We start from the raw sequence: 20,339 nt of genomic DNA on the forward strand, positions 1-20,339 counted from the left end.
GGCTTGGTAGTTTGGTCTGCCCTGTTCCCATGATGCACTGGGCCAGGGACAGACTAATTTGCATATAGCCAGGTTCTGAGCTGGGATGGGGCAGTGAGCTAAATAACGGTGATGGATCAAGCCCTGATCTTTGGACTGGGTAAGAGTGGTCTGCTTAATTCAGACACTCTGTTCATCACCACCCCCTTTTCTGAATCGTTTTTGGCCACTATAGGCGTGGCAGGGTATACTCAGACATGAGTCCCTTGCTCACTGCTCCATCAGGATTCAAGCAAGCCGGGCCGACGAGGCTGAAATGCCAGAAACCGGTCCCCGGTAGCTTGTCTCCTTTCTGGTGAAGAATTGGCTTGGTAGTTTGGTCTGCCCTGTTCCCATGATGCACTGGGCCAGGGACAGACTAATTTGCATATAGCCAGGTTCTGAGCTGGGATGGGGCAGTGAGCTAAATAACGGTGATGGATCAAGCCCTGATCTTTGGACTGGGTAAGAGTGGTCTGCTTAATTCAGACACTCTGTTCATCACCACCCCCTTTTCTGAATCGTTTTTGGCCACTATAGGTGTGGCAGGGTATACTCAGACATGAGTCCCTTGCTCACTGCTCCATCAGGATTCAAGCAAGCCGGGCCGACGAGGCTGAAATGCCAGAAACCGGTCCCCGGTAGCTTGTCTTCTTTCTGGTGAAGAATTGGCTTGGTAGTTTGGTCTGCCCTGTTCCCATGATGCACTGGGCCAGGGACAGACTAATTTGCATATAGCCAGGTTCTGAGCTGGGATGGGGCAGTGAGCTAAATAACGGTGATGGATCAAGCCCTGATCTTTGGACTGGGTAAGAGTGGTCTGCTTAATTCAGACACTCTGTTCATCACCACCCCCTTTTCTGAATCAATAAGATCGAGGCCTGGCTGATGATTTGCCGTGTTGGTGCCGCAAAAAACCCCAATAAGTGTTTGAGCCCTCACAGTAGCCCAAAGCATGTCCCAGCCTTCTTCTTTGTTTGAACTTGGAAATTGAGGGCTGAGTCTACCCAAACCCCCAAATTCTTCACCACCTGCTTGGTGGATAGGCGTCACCAAGCGTTTCGGGCCACCAGTGCTCGTTCCAAAGCCCGGGGTCGTTTCCTACCACCAACACCTTCGACTTGTTAGCATTAAGCTGGAGGCAGTTGGCAGTCATCCACCCGGCGACGGCTGTGAGAACACTCCAAAACTTGGGCGCGCCCTGCGTGAGGTCGTCCGAGAGTGCCACTACCAACAGTATATCGTCGGCATAGGAGATCATAGTCAAACCTCTACTCTTGGCTACCAATGCCAGGGGTCGGACGTACATGTTAAACAGCAGTGGCCTCAAGGAGGAGCCATGGGGCACCCCTTGTTTGATGGTATGAACACAAGAGCTAAAAGGGCGGGCCATCACCTTAAACGTCCTCTCTGTGAGAAATAAAGAGAGCCAATCAAGAGCGGGGCCTCCCCCAGACGTCGCAACAAGATGGAATGAGAAATCGTGTCAAAGGTCCAGTAATATCAGTACCAAAGTGCGCCCGGCATCTAGTGCAGTCCAAAGATATTCGGTCACAGCCAGAAGCGCTGACTCCGTGTTGTGGCCAGGACGGAAGCTATTCTGGGAGGGGTCTAAGATGTTGTTGGTGTACAGGCAATCTGTAAATAAGGAATTGATGTAGGCCTCATTGATCTTAGACGCCCATGGCAGGAGGGAAGTGGGGCGGAAATACTCTGGCTTAAATGCGTCCAGGTTGGTTTTTTGAGCAGACCTTGGCTTGCTTCCATGCCCTGGGAACAACCGCTGTGGCGAGAGACCTATTAATCACCTGGCTCAGAGCTGCCAAAAGCAACAGCAGGATTTTTCTGAATTGATCGGGCTTGAGAGGGTCAGCCCGAGAGCCTGATTTGATTTTGCTGCACAGTAGAAGCAACTGCTCTTGAGAGATTGGCGGGAAGGCTGCTAGGGTGCGGCTAGAGCAGGGAGTAGGCCCAGCCCATATGCCCATTGGGACCGGCGGAAAGGACTTCTAGATATTTTTCACCTTCCTATTGAAGAAGGTGGCCAGGTCTTCACACTGCTGATCTGACGTTATTTGGGGTGCTGTAGAGGAATTTGGGGATTTAAGGTCTGTGAGTATTGAAAAGATACTCTTCGCTGGATTGCAGCTCTCTTGGATTTTCTGTGCATAGAAAGCTGCAGGTTTAGATTGAATGGCCCTATGGTAGCTTTTAATAGCAGACTGATTATTCCCCTTTGCGACTGAATCGAAGTCTCATCTCCAGATTCGCTCTAGCCTTTTACATGCCTTGCGCATGGTCCCCAGTTTGTCATTGTACCACGCGCTAGATTTTGATTTGTGGTTCTTAGACCACTTAGCAGGGATTAGTGTGTCCAGGGGCTGGAGAATCCAGTTACAGAGCATTGTATTGGCAGACCCCGGGTCAGCCTGCAAACTGGGAGTATTCGTGGAGAGAAGGACACCAAGTTGATCCCAGTTTAGTTTGTGCCAAGGGCGCTTAAGAGAGGATGTCTGGCCCATTTTCAAGAGGGGTGTGACACCCTGGAGAGACATGTAGACAAGGTAGTGGTCGGTCCAACACATCGGGATGGGGGTGTGAACTGTGAGAGAGGATAGGTTAGTGAAGACCGGGTCCAGGAGATGGCCAGCAGAGTGTGTAGGTCCTGTAACCAGTTGGATTAACTGACAGGCCAAGAGGTCTGCAACAATGTTAGCCGTATCTGTGTCCAAAGGGTTATCTAGGTGTAGATTAAGATCCCCAATAATGCTGAAATTAGCAGCACTCGCAGCCAGGGAGCTAACTACCTCGATGAGTGCAGTCCTGAAGTTTTTGGACAGCCCAGGTGGCTGATATACTAGAAGCCCATACATGGTGTAATTGGGGATGAAGGAGATCCTGAAACGCGCACACTCACAATCAGCCAAAGTCTCTTTCTCCAGTATGCAAGGATAGCAGGATTTAAAGATGACTGCAATGCCTCCTCCTCTAATCACTGTTAATGGTCAGAATGCTATAGCCCTCAGGGAGCGCCAAACCTGGCTATCTCTTGCGGACAATATGATATAATATGTCCGTGAGACGGCCACATATCTGCCATCCCTGCTTTGTGAATATGTTTTGTTTGAGAGACACTCGGGGCTGGAATTAAATTGGGCAAAGTCCGCGATGTTCCCGCTGACGGCCTGTACTCAGGAGACAGCACTGGAATTCCAGCTCTCCTGGTTGACTGACCCAATGAAGTACCTGGGGATCTGCGGGCCTAGGGACCCTGACACGGTTCTAAGTGCGATTTTTAGGCGTACCCTTTTGAAACTCACGGAGCAGGTCTCTCGCTGGACTCACCTGCCACTTTCACTTGCAGATAGGATCGCTGTAGTAAAGATGACTATTTTGCCCAAACTCCTCTACTTATTTGTGAATATTCCAATAAAGTTGAATGTGGCATTTGTTAAGACATTGAAGTCCTGTCTGCTATCGTTGGTGTGGGATGGGAAGCAGCTTAGATGCCGCTGGAATACTCTAACACTGCCATTTGAGCGTGGTGGATTTGAAGTGCCTGATTTGCATTTGTATATCTTTGCGCCCAAGCGCAATTTGCAAACTATTGGCATTTCTCACAGAGATATCTGCCACACATAGTTGTGGCGGCGGATACTGTATACCCAACAACGCTAACTGCTATGATCCTTCTAGGTGGTGAAGGTGGCACCAGGAAGGAGATTAATCCGGTCAGGTGTACGGTTGGGCATGGAAGACTCTTACTAAGCGTGCACAGAGAGAACATATATATGCACCAGACATGCTGATTGCTGCACACCCTTGTATCTCAGCGGCGCAGGAGCGTGGAGCCCTAACTGTTCTACAAACTGCAGGGGTTACAAAACTTCGCAACGTTTATTTGAATGAGTCCTTTTTGTCACTGGTTGATTTTCAGGCCTGTCAAATGTACAATCAATGCTTGGGTTCAAGTACACCAGACTGCGCTTGGCGGTGTGGTCCTTATGCCCATAGTTCCCTATGGAGCCCAGGACTCTGAAAGCAGTAAGGTGATGTTAACTGGAGGGTAAAGTAGAGGGCTGATCACAAGATTATATAACGCTTCCCAAAGGGAAAATGACTTGTCGTACTCCTCCTCATTCAATAAATGGAATAAAGAGCTTGCGATCCCCTTGACATGGATAGGTTGGGAGTCCTGCTGCAAATTGATGGGACGCCTGACTGCCAATTACAATCTGTGCATTATACATTTTAAATATCTGCATCAGTTATATTACACACCTGTGCAGCTGTTGAAATTCGGTCTGAGGGAGGATGCGAGATGCACTAGATGTGGGCAGGATGGGGCTAATTTCATGCACCTGGCATGGGAATGTGCTGTTATTTTTGTTTTTTGGCAGCGTGTTGTTAGGGTGCTTACTGAAATTACATTCTGAAAGGACTGAATGTATGCCTGAACTGTGGCTGCTTGGGCTGGCGAAAAAAGATCAAACCACGCAATAGATGTATTGTTGCCATATCTACTCTGTTTGCAATACGTGCTGTCGCAATGCATTGGGGTGCCAATTCGGGCCCTACTTTGTTGAATTGGAGTCGAGTACTGTAAAGAACAAGCATTTACAATGCAATAGGTCTCGCACTAACATTATTTTGAGCTATTGACATTGTAAATGACATTGTTTTTTTGTTTTGTTTGTCTTTTGTAAAATATAAATAAAATGCATTGTAATTTAATATGGCAATTGCTAAAAAGAATTGTGCCTGCAGTAGGAGAAACTATTTAAAGAAAATAGTCCTTATAGACTAAAAAAGACTCACCATGTAACAACAGAAGTAAAAGGGCCAGTCCTCATGGGAGGTTACGAATTAAAACAAGGCGGTACTAATGAGGGACTAACAAGCCTATTAAGGAATCAGAAGCCAGCTTTCACGAAGGACAATGACACAAGCCAATGACAAATATAGGCAGAGTGGGCGGGGCTTCTTTTCCATACTCCAATACAGCATGCCTCGCAGAGTAGCGCATGCGCTGCCCAAGCTCGACCTAAAAAATCTGACCTAGCCCTTTGGTTCACACCAAGCAAATACTCACAAATGCCCTTCACTTAGAATGGGTTCAATCCCCTGAGGGATCGGTTGATTTTACTTACTCACATACAATGGTTTACACCAGCTTGCATCATGGGAGCACCACACTTAGGGCCAGATGTAGGTAGCCAAATACCGGTCGGTAACGGCCGAATTCGGCCGTTACGACCGGTATTTGGCTTTTGAGATGTAGGTGGGTAGTTATTTACAGAATCGGTATATTTACCGATTCGGTACATTTACCACTTCGGTATTTTACCGAATCGGTAAACATACCGATTCTGTAAATCCATATGTAGGTGACACTCCTAAGAGTGCCACAGGCCCTTAAGAGTCGGTATTTTACCACCCAATCCTATTGGGTGGTAAAATACCGAATTCAGGTGTGCATGCACGTCTGTGCATGCACACCTGTGCAAAGTGACACACATACATGCCCTTAGGGCATGTATGTGTGCCACATGTTACACATGCCTGTACTTGGGGTGCTAGAGGGTGTCAAAGTGACACCCCCTGCCCCCTTGCAGGATTCGGTATTTACCGATTCTGTAAATACTGATTCTGTATTTCCCATTGATTCCTATGGGCTTCAAGGCCCATAGGAATCAATGGGAAATACAGAATCGGTATTTACAGAATCGGTAAATACCGACTCTTTACAGATTCGGTAATTTTTTACCTACATCTGCCTCCTTCCAATTTACCGATCGGTATGAGTCGGTATTTAAGAGTCGGTAAATCGGAATTACCTACATCTGGCCCTTAGAGAGACCCATTGATGAGATCGGGCAGGCTGGCAGTGACATCCCCTTTATCAGCAGTAAAGAAGCAGAGGTACAGGCAAATTATATATATCCAACCAGTAAGTAACACAGGGCCTAATTCTGTGCCAAGAAAGAAACTCTCTCAAGACTTAGGAATTGATGTAACAAGGATGGTGTAGGAGCCACAATGGTGGAAGTGCAGACTTTACACAAAATCCTTTTAAAATTAATTAGTGTAGTAATTGGTCTTATGGTGCTACATTTACTTCAGAAATTGAAATTGTGTCTTCATAATCAGAAACTTGAGCCCCTGCTTGTCCTGTTTCAAGATAGTTCTTTTGTAAATAGTTTAAGAGCATTTTGGTTGTTTTTTTATTTTAATAAATGCAAAAGTGATAAGAGTTATTTTTCACTTGAGGTTAGATTTAACGACTATTGGGAATTGGTGGGGACTAGATGGACAGATGTATAGTAAGACAAGGCCGCAGATTGGCAAGAGAGTATTCTCTCTTTTTCCCCACCAATGTATTGGCGAAGGCTGTGACCTAAGATACTGATGCACATAAGCTGCGATCATACCAAATGAAGATGTATTCAAACGTTTTTAGAGTGCAGTGACTTCAGATTTTGTCGCATTTTCTCCCATTATATGCTTCTATCCCCAAACAATGCAAAATGTAGCACATACAGCTGACAATATCCAAGTATACCACATAACAGACATGCACATAAAAATAAAAATAAAAAACACACAAAAACTGCCAACAGAGTATTTTGGCAAAAACACACATACACCCAAGCACAGAATGAATGAATACATTAATTTATTGGTAGTATGGCGTTGAAAGAGTCTGAGGTAGAGGATGCAAAATCAAGAAGCTGGTTAGCAAAGGGCGAAAGTAAAAAGTCTACCTTGTAACTATAATTTGCCTTTCAAGTCTGAGCAATTCTAATGAGTGTGCTCCCAAATCAAGTTCAAATAACCAAGTTGTGAACGATTACCTTTGAAATTAAGGCTTATTTGTTTTGTTACTTGTGTTCATCCCATCTTTAATTAATTTTATGATTTTACTGAGTCTATGTTTTGTGCATTAAAGAGGATAATGCAAATACGAGCTGAGTCATCATATTTACTTCATCTGGTTATTTTTACGCATTCTGGTGATGTCAAGATGTAATGATCTGGGTTGAGTTGATAAGGGCCCCAGACAGTTGTTAATGACCAGCAATTCTGAGAGGGATTCGTTCTCTGTGCGTCAAAATAGACCTCATGTTCAATCCTTCTCAAACATTCCAAGTGTGTGTGTGTGTGTGTGGGAGGGGGGGTCACCGCAGTATTGTCAACAACCCTATGTCAGATAGGGGTATTCACAGTTTGTAGTAATTAAAGTTTGTGCACGAGTCAGTTCTAAAGGGCTCTCTTTGGTCAGTTGACACTTTTCTCCATGAATAGGCCCTTATTAGTCAAAGTGTCTCCTCGGAGATCACACAATAGAATGGACGCTGGTGGCATTTTAGAATCTCATGGTAGCTACACAGGTAGGAAGTATTGTCTTCTTGCAAGAGTTCTGTTGTTTACAACTGGACGCTAAGTAAGGTTAAGCAATGGATGTCAGAAGTGAACCTAAAATGGACGCTTTTATATTACTATCGGAAGTAAAACAGCAACGTAAAAACATCCGTTTAGGTTTCCCTAACACTAGAGGTGTGGCATGGCTGCTGATAAAGCGGGTTCCGTGGTGTTGCTTCTGTAAACAAAGTCAGTGACAAAATGAATGCCTACTGGCGATTCTCAAACAATAACCATACATAAAACACTGGTTTTTCGGAGCTGACATTGCATGCTTTTCTAGTCTCCGTGGACAGACTGAGGGGGGAGCCTTACAAATATTGAAATGTCGAAGTGCTGGTTGGTGACAGTGCCGCATGAGGTGGGAAAGAAGTCGGCCTGCGTAAATTTTTTATGGCCATGAAATGTACGAAAATTCAGTCATTTATTCTCGAGGAGATTACCACAAGCGGAAATTGCTTTGTGAGAGACATTTTCTTTTAGGCCAGCCTCCGTGGTTTCTCGCAATACTTCTGAATGGGGGCTTGGCGTGCGTTGTGTTCTTTCTTCGCAGAGGATATGCAAAGCAAATTTTGGACATTCAACACTGCCCTGGAGGAGAGTCCCTTAAAAACAGCCATGCCAAGCGAGCGCTTATAGAGTAGCCAAACAAAAGGGAATATAGAACATGAGAAGCAGAAGGGGAAACGGGATTAAACTAGAATTACCGGCACTGCAGAGTTTTGGGAAAGCCTATCAAAGTGGCAAATCCCGCTGGGGCGTAGTAGGGTGCCATAGGCCATAATGCGATCAAAGAAAATGGCTACCGTACTGTCCTGTTATCGAGTATACTCGGCGAGAGGTCTGGATCCGGGTCCTGGAGAGAAGCACTTCCGGGTCGCCGCGGGCAGCGCGGCGGCCCCTTCAGGTCACTGCAGGCGGTGCGTCAGAGCGCTTCACAATAGGAACAGAAATGATCCATGAGACGAGTGAACACTTTACAAAAGCAGACGTTAAGTTACATTACGCAAAAGTGACAATTGTGAGCAAACAAAATACAAGAGGTAGCAAATGGTACATTACAGGAGAAATAGACTGGGCCCTCGGCGAGAGGGAGGGTGTAACGCCCATCACTAGAAAAGGGGCGGGGCTTAAAAAATAGAGAAAAACGCCCCCGAATCGCGTTAAGACGGGGCCTGAACTGAGTGACGCCCCTCTCCTCCAATGGCTGGCCAGCATTTACGAGGCCAGCCAATGGAGAAGAGGGGCGTGTTCAAGCCCCCCATACTAGACAACATAAAGTCTCGGACTCCAGCCACTGCGTGGGACGCTAGTCCGAGACCTAAAAAATGAAGATATATGCTGAGGAGCTGCCTGCGACTTCCAGGGTTAAAGATTTTTTGGCGCCACTGACTGCATACCTGTTGTTACATCCAGACTTGATATAATTGCTTAGGAATAATTGTTTTTCTGTGCTGAAGGACCTAGATGTAAGACCTACTGGGAACTGTGCTATATTGCATAAGTGTGATTATATTACATTTGCTCTGCCTGTCGGGTGTTCTGGGATGGGTTGGGGGAGGGATGGGGGACTGGTTAACTAAAAAGTAACATGTTTGCATTCTTCTTTGTAAATCTCCTGATGTGCAGGGTTTGCTGGATGTATCTTGATATGCAATAAAAAAAAAAATTTAAAAGAAGGATTCCCGACTGCTGCCCCTTCTAGGCCACATGTGGGGATTTTACTGGAGATGGCTGCTGTGTCTTCAGTACGCTTCTGTGTGAGAACACTTGACTTTAATAAAGAGTCAGACTGGGACTCCTGATATTCTCAATACTAGTGGGACTTAACCTGAATGTTGTCTATAGTGAATGGAGAATAACCAGTATGGCTAACGAGAGGTGCGTGGGACTCAGGAACTTGCCTTTCTCTTCCAGGGGATCCTCATCAATAGTCATAAGCACTGAATATTCCCGCCCATGTGCGGGACCCCGGAAACAATATAAAAATATATATGTAAAAAACACATATATCTAACTCCACATATATGTATGTACATATATTATTTTTCTCACCAATGCAGCCCCAAAAAAGAGGCTAACACAATGTAAAAACCTTGTACATGTACTGCAATTATAAAGGAAACAAATAACACATTAAATCAAATATACTTTGAATTTTGTGTTTTAATGAGTAAAACCACTCATAACTCCTGAAAATTGCTCATAAAAAGACATTGTTAGTCTCAGGCTGCATTGAAAAGCAATAACATAGAAAATGAAAGCATTTTCTTTTTTTTTTTTTTTCACAGAAAAAGAAATAAATACTTTATTTTTTTTTACAAAATTCATTGTTGTTTCTAAAATACCATACAAATGCTTCTTTGCGCATTACATTTTCTCAAATGTTAACTCGTGGTTACATATCGTGCATGATTTCCTGTACATGTCTTCTTCAATGTGTTCTTCTGGTCCATATGTATGCTGATGAGCAGTGGTCTCTTTTTTCCACAGACTGCTCCTAACAGCTCGCCGTAACTCTTTAACTTTTTTATCAAACCTCTTCTGCTTAATTTTGTCTCGGTTTTCTAGCCTTGCTTCTTTTGCTTCATGCAGTGCTTCTTCACTACCCCACACCTCCAGGGAACGCTTTATAATCTGTGCTTTTAAATAAAGCTTCATATCACCCCACTGGGAATTATGGGGGTTCTTTTTCAGAACAAACTTGAGCACGGGTTCCCGTCTGTCAAAATCGCAGTCTTTGAGCAAGTACTCTTGCTTTGCCTCTGTCTTCGTTATGAGTTTGTGAGCACCTTCTGGATCTCTGCAAGTATCACACACTGCCATGTCAAAGTAGTTGCTGAGGTAGGAGTCCATGAACTCTTTCTCACAATCTTCACAGATTAAATAATCAAACTCTAGCACTGGTCCTGGTTGATGCACAACTTTGCCCACTTGATGATCTTCTTCATCCTCCTCCTCCTCCAAAAAGAACCCACCTCCTGAATCTATTATCTTTGGCAGGGGTTTTGAAATTCCTTCTGAAGCGCCAGGGTATGGCCGGCTGGAGAGCCGGGCCTGGCGCAGCATGAGCGCTCGCTGCCGATTCCGTTCTATTTTCGCCCGTAACGCGGCTGGCAGCGGCGCGGCTTCTTGTTCCTGCTGCTCCATGTTAGCATCCAGACCCCCGGCTGTTTCTAACCGAACCTCCATGTTTACGGAAATTAGATAGCCTAGCATTTAATAAAGCATTTTCAACCAAAAAAACTGGCACTGTGCCTTTAAGGCAGCCATGAACCCAGGCTTCGCATCATGCCTCAGGGGTGACAGTTAGGTCAGTTGTTCTTTCCGGCTCCTTCTGTCAGGACCCTGGTTAACAGCTCCCACCTTTTTTTGACTTTCTGTCAGAATTACTTGGTGTTTCCTTCATTTTTTTTTATCTCACTCGACGTTTTTTTACCTTAGAGAGATAGTTATACCTTTTTTGGGCTCAAAAAGGTTGTTTTTTTGTCAGAAATGCCTGAGGCTCTTTTTGACACCTGCTCTGCCTGTGGGCATAAGAAGGCTTGGTCTGATACACATCCTGTGTGTATTCGCTGTCTACCTGACTCTCATGAGGTAGCATGTGTCCACTGCCAGTCCTTGTCATCCAGAACTCTCAAGGACAGAGAAAGAAGCAGGATTTATGGACTTTCTGAGCGAGGTAGGTCTCCAAAGAGACTTATGAAGCGGTCGGCGTCGAAGAAAGTTCCGACCTGCTCTCCTTCGGCGTCGGGATCGGCGGCGAGGTCTCCAACGACGAAGAAGGTGAAGTCTTCAGCGTCGAAAGTCAGGACTCCGCTGCCGTCAACCGGGCGATGCGCAGCGTCGAGTGCAACGTCGAGGTCTCCGTTGAAGCAGGGCGGCTCAACGTCGAGACTTCCGTCGTCGAAGGCTCAGGTAGAGTTTTCGACGTCGAAGCCTCCGCCGTCGCCTAGTCATGGGCGCTCGGCGTCGAGGCAGCCTCCGTCGCCGTCTGGCTATAGACGCTCGACTTCGAAGCATCCTCCGTCGTCGCCAGGTCAACGGCGATCGGCGTCGAGGCATCACCCGTCGTCGTCATGTCACCGGCCATCGACGTCGAGGAAGAGATCGAGCTCGAAGCATCCGTCGTCGTCGCCAGGTCATCGGCGTTCGACGTTGAGGGATTCTCAGATGACGACCCATCGGCATTCGACGTCGAGGCATTCATCGTCGTTGAAGGACCATGGTAGTTCGACGTTGAAGCTTCCTCCGTCGGCGTCGCACTATCGACGCTCGACGTCGAGGCATTCACAAGCGTCGGCAGGGAACTCGCCGTCGAAAGTTGAGCAAAGTTCGACGTTGGAGAAGCCGGTGCGGACTTCATCTCCTCGGAGATCGACGTCGAGGCAGGGAACTCCAGTGGTCCAACCTCAGATAGTGGCACAGCAGTCTATAAGATCGTATGGGTCTGCCTCAGCTGCGGAGGATGACCACTGCTCGCAAGTGAGTGACAGTCACGCTGCCAAGCGGAAGAGGTCGCCGGAACAGAGGGACTCTCGTGGTCGCTCCAGGTCTGCGGCTGGCTCAGGTTCGGACTCTGGCCCGGATGTGATTATTTATCAGTCGGGCAGCGAGGAATCCAGGCATTCTCAAAAGGATGCAACGCCTCCATCACCCACTGTCAGGCTTTCCCCGAGATGGTACAAGCCACTGCATCACTGGGCTCCAGACAAGGAGACAGCGTATCGGTTGCAGCAACCGCTCTCTAAGCCTAGAGATCGGTCACGCTCTCCGGTGAGGCAGAAAGAAAGATCACGCTCTCCAGTTCGCCAGAAAGACAGATCACGTTCCCCAGTTCGCCAGACAGAAAGATCATGCTCTCCAGTACGCCAGAGGGAAAGATCACGTTCCCCAGTTTGCCAGAGAGAAAGATCACACCAGAGGGAAAGATCACGCTCTCCAGTTCGCCAGAGGGAAAGATCGCGCTCCCCAGTTCGTCAAAGGGAACGATCCTGCTCCAGAGTACGAACCGGCAGGCGTAGTTCACGCTCAAGAAGCGCAAGGAGAGACTGAAGAACTCCTTCTACTTCTTCCTCGACCCGCTCTCACAGAGACTACTCTCCTACCCTGACAGACTCTCCTTCAACGAGGGTATCTCCAATCGATGATATCTTCACTTTTCAGGACGTACTGGGTAGGGGAGCTCTTAAGCTGGGAGTTACCTTAAAAGCTCCGCAGATCAAGACCTCTATAATATTTGAAATACTGCAACATAGGTCTGCACCCAAACCTCTTCTGCCTTTGGTGCCGGGGATTATAGAGCCAGTCATGGACGTCTTTTTAACCCCAGCGACCGTCAAAGCGGCTCCGGCGAGGATTCTTAAAAAATACAAATCTCCAGAGGATGACCCGCTATTCCTCAGAGCTGATCCTCCCCCGGACTCAGTGATTATTGCGGCGGCGAGGAAGTCCAATGCAGTTGCCTCATCCTCCACTGTTCCTCCGGATAAGGACAGTAAGATGCAAGACTCGTGGGGACGGCGGGTCTGCAATAAATCAGCGAATTTCCTCAAGGTTGCCAATGCGGAAGCCCTTTTGGGGCGTTATGATCGCTCCCTATGGGATTCTCTGCAACGTTTTGCGGAGAAACTTCCAGTAGAGGACCATAAGGACTTTGAGGAAATCATCCTGGAAGGCAGCCAAGTCTCCAACCAGGTGATAAGCGCCGCAGCGGATGGAGCTACCCTAGCAGCTTATGGGTATGCTCATGGACTAACAGCATGTAGGTCATCATGGTTGCGACTAACGGCTTTAAAACCAGAAGCCCAAGCACGTATATTGAACTTACCTTTTTCAGGGGCTTCATTGTTTGGCACAAGCGCAGACGAGGAAATGCAGCGCATGAAGGCAGAGCTGGAAACTCTCAAGGCGGTGGGTCTTGAGAAGAAGAAGGAGTTCAAGAAGAAATTTCGCTCCTTCAACAAGGGCTCTACAAAACAGCGGGTTCCGACCCCGAACTGGCAGAAGAGCCAAGATCAGCAGGGGCAGCAAAAGTCCCAGTATAAAGGCAAGCGCAATTACAAGGGAAATAATCAGCGCCAGGGCAACAACAACACCGGCAAGACTCAAGCCAAGCAATGAGTCGTCTCTTCCCCCAGCGCCGTGGACCACTCTAGTGGGGGGAAGCCTGTCAAAGCATTTGAAAGAGTGGCAAAGCATCACAAAAGACAGATGGGTGTTGCCTATGCTTCAGAATGGGTACTGTCTTCGTTTCAGTCATCGGCCTTCACCAGTTCCCCCAATGTCTTCAACAAATCATCAACTTCACCTGCTGCAGAAAGAAGTCATCACTCTGCTCGAAAAGTCAGCTATCGAGAGAGTTCCAGTTTCTCAGAGGGGAAAAGGGGTGTACTCCCGTTATTTTCTGGTCAAGAAAAAAGGACAGAAGGCAGAATACAGACCCATCCTGGACTTGCGAACGCTAAATCTGCATGTCAAAAAGGAAAGATTCCGCATGTTGGCGCTTCACCAAATATATCCACATCTCACCAAGGGAGATTGGATGTGTTCGCTGGACCTTCAAGATACTTATTTCCATGTCCCAATACATCCCAGTCACAGACGATTTCTTCGGTTCAGCGTGGGGACCTCTTACTTTCAGTTCAAAGTCCTGCCTTTTGGATTAAAGTCGGCCCCTCGGGTGTTCACGAAGTGCGTGGCGGTGGTTGCAGCTGCACTACGTCGCAGAGGGGTCTTCGTGTATCCATACTTGGACGATTGGCTGGTGAAAGGTCCTTCCCCAGTCAATGTAAGGAATCAGTTCCAGACTTGCATAGAGCTCTGCCAAAGACTAGGGCTACATGTCAACTTCGGAAAATCAGTCATTCAGCCCACCCAGAGGATTCACTTCCTTGGTGCTCTGCTAGACTCCGAAACAGGAAAAGTGTTTTCTTCGGAGGAGAGACAATCATCCATCGCTCAGAAATGTCAGCTGATTCTTCGCAGCAATACTCAGAAGGTACGCAGGATTGCCTCCCTGCTAGGGTCGATGGCGTCTTGCATCTTCCTGGTTCCGAATGCCAGACTCCGCATGCATCCTCTTCAACAGGATCTAGAGGACAAGTGGGATCAGCAATCAGCTCGCTGGGACGACCACATCACTATCTCAGACGCAGCTCGAGCGTCTATTCCGTGGTGGACAAAAGCTCAGAATATGCAGGTGGGAATCCTGTTCCATCTACCTCCCCCTACACAAACACTGATCACGGACGCCTCCCTTCTGGGCTGGGGGGCGCACATGGGTCCCCTGCAGGTTCAAGGTCAGTGGTCACACAAGGAAAGCACTTACCATATCAACATGCTGGAGCTGATAGCAGTACACCTGGCTCTCAAAGCGTTCCTCCCCTCGATCCAAAAGTCATCAGTGCTAGTACAGACGGACAACACCACCACGATGTACTACTTGAACAAGCAGGGGGGGACGCGCTCTCGGACGTTGTCGTTGGAAGCGCAAAGGATCTGGCATTGGCTTCTAGCTCGAGGGCTATCTGTCACGGCGGTTCACCTTCCAGGAGAACAAAACGTGAGGGCAGACGCTCTAAGCCGTCACTTCGACGACAAAGAAGACTGGGTTCTTCACGACGAAGTGGTGGAGGAACTTTTTCAATCCTGGGGTCGTCCCTCCATAGACTTGTTCGCGGACGATCAAAACGCCAAATGCCGAAGCTTTGCCTCCAGATTCCACCGGCCAGGCTCGAGAGGGAATGCTCTTTTGATCGACTGGTCAAAGGAATTTGTGTACGCCTTTCCACCTCTCCCCTTGATTCCGAAGGTGGCGAGCAAGCTAACACACTCGTGCACAACGATGATTCTGATTGCTCCCGATTGGCCGAGGCAATGGTGGTACACGGACCTGCTTCATCTGTCAGTGACACCTCGCAAGAGGCTGCCATGCAGGCCGGACCTGTTGTCCAAGATGGACGGGAGGATCTTCCATCCCAACCTTCCGTCGCTCAGCTTGGCAGCATGGCTCCTGAGGTCATCCAACACGGCCATCTAGGGTTGCCAGAGGACTGCATGTTCATTTTGAAAGAGGCAAGGGGTCCTTCCACCAGACATTCGTATGCATGCAAGTGGAAGAGATTTTATATGTGGTGTATACAGAATAGTCATGATCCTATCAAATGTCAAGAAGAAGCAGTTCTTCCTTATTTGTTGTATTTAGCTAAAGCAGGTTTGAAGTTTAATTCCATCAAGGTGCACCTAGCGGCCATAACGGCTTATAGGCAATCACCTTCTCAAACCTCTTTTTTCCAGCTAGCATCTGTCAAGGACTTCCTGCAAGGGTTGAAAAAGGTATACCCTCCAGTGCGTCCTCCTTCTCCACCCTGGGAGTTGAACTTGGTGCTATCAAAGTTAATGGGTCCTCCCTTTGAACCCATTCACAAAGCCACTTTACAACATCTTTCATGGAAAGCGGCTTTTTTGGTGGGTATCACGTCGGCTCGCAGAGTGAGCGAGATTCAAGCCCTCTGTGCATCAGAACCCTATACGGTGTTCCATTTGAATAGGGTGGTGCTACGGACGCATCCATCTTTTCTTCCTAAAGTGGTGTCAGATTTTCATGTAAATCAAATCATTTCTCTGCCCACTTTTTTCCCAACCCCTCTACTCCAGCTGAGAGGGCTCTACATTCTTTAGACCTAAAAAGGGTTTTAAAATTCTATCTTGACAGGTCTAAAGTGATTCGTCATTCTGATCATCTTTTCATTAACTATGGATCGATCAGGACAGGCCATTCTGCCTCGAAACGTTCCATTTCCAGATGGATCGTTTCATGTATTAAACTTGCTTACCAGCTAGCGCAAAAACCCCTGGGTTTTGCTCCCAAGGCGCATTCCACCAGGGGAAGAGCTGCGTCTGCGGCTTTTCTCAATAATGTGCCCATGTCTGAGATCTGTAAAGCGGCGACCTGGCGGTCCATCCATACATTTACCAGACATTATTGTCTTGATTCTGACATAAGAGCAGATACCCAAGTAGGCCAAGCCTCCTTGCGGAATCTGTTTAGCAGCCAGACTAGGCTGTGATGTTGGGTCTTTTAAGGTAGAAGATGTACTTCTCATTTACCTGCAGGTGGTTGTTGGGCTTGCTATTCTATTCAGTGCTTATGACTATTGATGAGGATCCCCTGGAAGAGAAGGATAAGTTACTTACCTGTAATCCTAGTTCTCTTCCAGGGGTATCCTCATCAAAGTCATAAGCAACCCACCCGCCTCCCCAGGTAAATGAGAACTGTACATTTTCATATGTGTATTTAGCCCTGACATCAGGGTTATGCAAAAAACAACTGACCTAACTGTCACCCCTGAGGCATGATGGGAAGCCTGGGTTCATGGCTGCCTTAAAGGCACAGTGGCAGTTTTTTTGGTTGAAAATGCTTTCATTTTCTATGTTATTGCTTTTCAATGCAGCCTGAGACTAACAATGTCTTTTTATGAGCAATTCTCAGGAGTTATGAGTAGTTTTACTCATTAAAACACAAAATTCAAAGCATATTTGATATAATGTGTTATTTGTTTCCTTTATAATTGCAGTACATGTACAAGGTTTTTACATTGTGTTAGCCTCTTTTATGGGGCTGCATTGGTGAGAAAAATAATATATGTACATACATATATGTGGAGTTAGATATATGTGTTTTTTACATATATATTTTTATATTGTTTCCGGGGTCCCGCACATGGGCGGGAATATTCAGTGCTTATGACTTTGATGAGGATACCCCTGGAAGAGAACTAGGATTACAGGTAAGTAACTTATCCATAGAACACCTGAGCCCTGACCTTAGGGGACCGAGTGTATTGTTTATACATTCTGTATTTTAAATGTATTCATATATGGATACTCCTTTTTTCATAAAGTAAGTATTTGACTGGACAATCAGTTATTTCTGCTGCTGAAACTATTTTACGGTGCGAGTCTTTGTTCACCCCTCTGGGTGACATGCATACCATTCCTTATCTCCGGAATGAAGGCCTTGTTTTCTTGTTTGATTGAAGTAAGTTTAGATTGAAAAAGACTCAAGCACCCAATCCATTTGACCATCAATCCATAGAAGCCAAGTATAAGGCCTTGAATATGGCAGCCATCAAAGTTGCCCTTTCACAGGTTCATCATCATCCATTTTCATGCACTTTTAATTTTTTATGGCCTACCAATTTTATTTGTTGATAGACCAAGATAAAATCAAGCCTTAAAGAAACAAAGGCAATGACTACCGTCGCCCAGCGCCACATAGAAGCAAATTCTGCTTAAAATAAGTACTAAATCATTTTTTAGTTACTGTGCTGATCTAGTCAAGAATAGACAAATTGGAGTCAATGAAGATTGTCATGTTGTAAACTTGGTCTAACTGGTACCAGTCATGGCCTCAATGCAGCTTAAACATTGGACTTTAATTGATATACTTTTAGCATATTGCAAGACCCCCGATCTATTAGCAAAAAGAACAGATGATGGACGGAATGCTGAACAGTGCAAACATTCACCCCCCAGTCAACAGATCTGGGTTTAATCCATCGTTTCTTTGTCCACCACACCACCCAACCCCAGTTTGGACCTAGCCATATGCAAATCAGTCTTGATCCTGCTCCCCATGGGAACAGTCCAGCCCGAATTGCCATGCCAGGTCCTCCCTGGACTGAAACAAGCATCCTTGGACCAGTTTCGGGATATCACCCCTCACCAGCCTGGCTATCTTGACTCCAGTGGCAGGGAGAGCAGGAGACCCACGTCTGGGCATACCCATCGCACTCTGGGTGACAAATGCAAAAAGAACAATTGATGGATGGAATGCTGAACAATGCAAACATTCACCCCAGTACAGAGATCTGGGCCTAAATCCATCACTTTTTTGTCCACCATGCCACCCCAGTTTGGACCCTGCCATATGCAAATCAGTCTTGCCCCTGCTGCTCAGGGGAACAGTCCAGCCGGAACTGCCAAGCCAGGTCCTTCCTGGACCGAAACAAGCATCCTAGGACTGGTTTTGGGGTATCACCCCTCATCAGCCAGGCTAGCCTGAATCCAGTGACGCAGTGAGCATGGGATCCATGTCTGGGCATGCCCTTCCCAGTAATGGTGACAAAAAAAAAAAGAACAAATGATGGACGGAATGCTAAGCAATCTTGGTGCGCTTAATGATTACTTTCATTTTCTTGCTTTTAATTTTCAGCCTTTGTGAGCTGTCCTTCCTCTTCTGGCATTTGTCTCTCTTCTAGAGCATGGATCCGATATTGTCCTTCAACTGCTCTTTTTTCAGGTGCTACTGTTTTCTTTTTGGTTAAGCACTCTAAGAAAGTGCATGCATTTTAAAACTGTCTCCTGTGTATGCTTTGTGTTCCGCTTTCTTGCCTGTTCATTTCTTGCCTTGACCTCCCTCCCTCAGTTGCTGTGCTTGGCTTCTCCTATCAACCTTTTGTTTACATTATTGGTTCACCAGCCCCCTCGGTTGAACGTGTGCTTCCACATCTTCACCCGGACACCTTCCATTTGCTTCCCTATCTGTTGTTCATATGCTTGCCAAACCCGCCTGCCCTCCGTTATTCATGGGCTAACCCATCACCGTCTGGCCACATTTGTCTGTGTGCTTCCCCATTCCCGCCTACCCGCGGTCACTCACCGCCCTCCCTCCATCCATATTGCCTCATCATCTGCCTGCTCTCCACGCCACTCCCAGTTTCTTTGTGTTTTTTGGGTTAAAAAGAAAACTCAGTGCGATCAAAAAATGCACATTGTGCACAGCTATTTATGTACTTATCAATCTTGGATTGGTAATAAAAAGAAAAAAATGCTCACCTCATTTTGTAACAATGAATGTGTGTGGGTGCTGCACACTGTAATGCATTAATAAAAATCAGGTCTATTTAGCCCATAGTTTTACCCAAGAATTAATATCATAGGAAACTAACATCGTATCGATAATACGTTTTAGACATTTAAAAATGGCCGCCATGCGTCAAGCACAAGCCAACTAACGTAGTCAACCCAAAGTCCTTTTACTATACCAATGGCGTTATTGAATTCAACATAGATAAGGGACTAAAAACGCAGCCGTGATACCAAGTATATCAGCACAGAACCCTGTAGGACGGACTAAAATCGATATACTCGGTAAGACGCGAAAGCTATTTGCAACGTATTAGATAAAATGGCAGGATTTTTGTGATATGTTGTAAAACTGCAACTAAATAAAACGTCGTGATCAATTTTGCAGTCAACGGCTGAATACAAGTACTGCGGGACCGAAGCTCTACTGCATAGGACCGCAGGTAATGATTCAATTTGCAGACAGAACACGTCAGTATTATTATGAACGAAAAGTTCGTGTGCATTAAAACTGCGTTTTTAAACCTTTAAACAGGGTGTTGTAAGCAGTTCGACTAACGAGCAAGAAAGGCTCCGATACGCTTTTTCAAAAAGGTAAACATTGGTCTATTTCCATAAGCACGCCTAACAGATAATTCTAGTTATTTTTGTATTAGAAAGAACCTTGATCAAAAGTGGTTCCTTTCCTTTTTTGTTTCATATAGCATTAGTTTATCTGGCTGCAGAAGCGAGACCGATGCCACACGCATAGGCTCGCAGGTAACGACTTTGGATAAAAGTGGTAACGTTCACAAGCGCTATTTTTCCGAACATAGCGTGGTAAACTGCTCTGTATTCACTCTTTCCCTTTTAATAGATAAGCTGTCCACCATTGAGAACAATCTTATGATACCGGTAGGTAGGCTTAGTGATAAGCCAATTTTCCCAAAAAAATGCATATAAATAAATCACAGCAATAATCTAGCGTGAATTATAAACTGTTTTCCTTGTAAAATCATTTGATTAATATGAAAACCCGTTAAAAGTTT

At 46.3% G+C, this 20,339-nt stretch overlaps 1 protein-coding gene and 1 pseudogene across 5 annotated transcripts in view; one reads left to right on the top strand and one right to left on the bottom strand.

The window, feature by feature from the left end:
• The window catches only part of CCDC172 (coiled-coil domain containing 172), a 977,718-nt gene that overhangs the window by 264,199 nt on the left and 693,180 nt on the right, over positions 1–20,339 (top strand). The window lies entirely within an intron of this gene.
• Positions 9,735–10,641, bottom strand: LOC144753530 (DNA repair protein complementing XP-A cells homolog pseudogene; annotated as a pseudogene). Its single transcript, XR_013594402.1, has one exon. The product of XR_013594402.1 is annotated as a DNA repair protein complementing XP-A cells homolog pseudogene (transcript).

Source organism: Lissotriton helveticus, chromosome 5_1 (assembly GCF_964261635.1).
Source record: "Lissotriton helveticus chromosome 5_1, aLisHel1.1, whole genome shotgun sequence".
Lineage (NCBI taxonomy): Eukaryota > Metazoa > Chordata > Amphibia > Caudata > Salamandridae > Lissotriton > Lissotriton helveticus.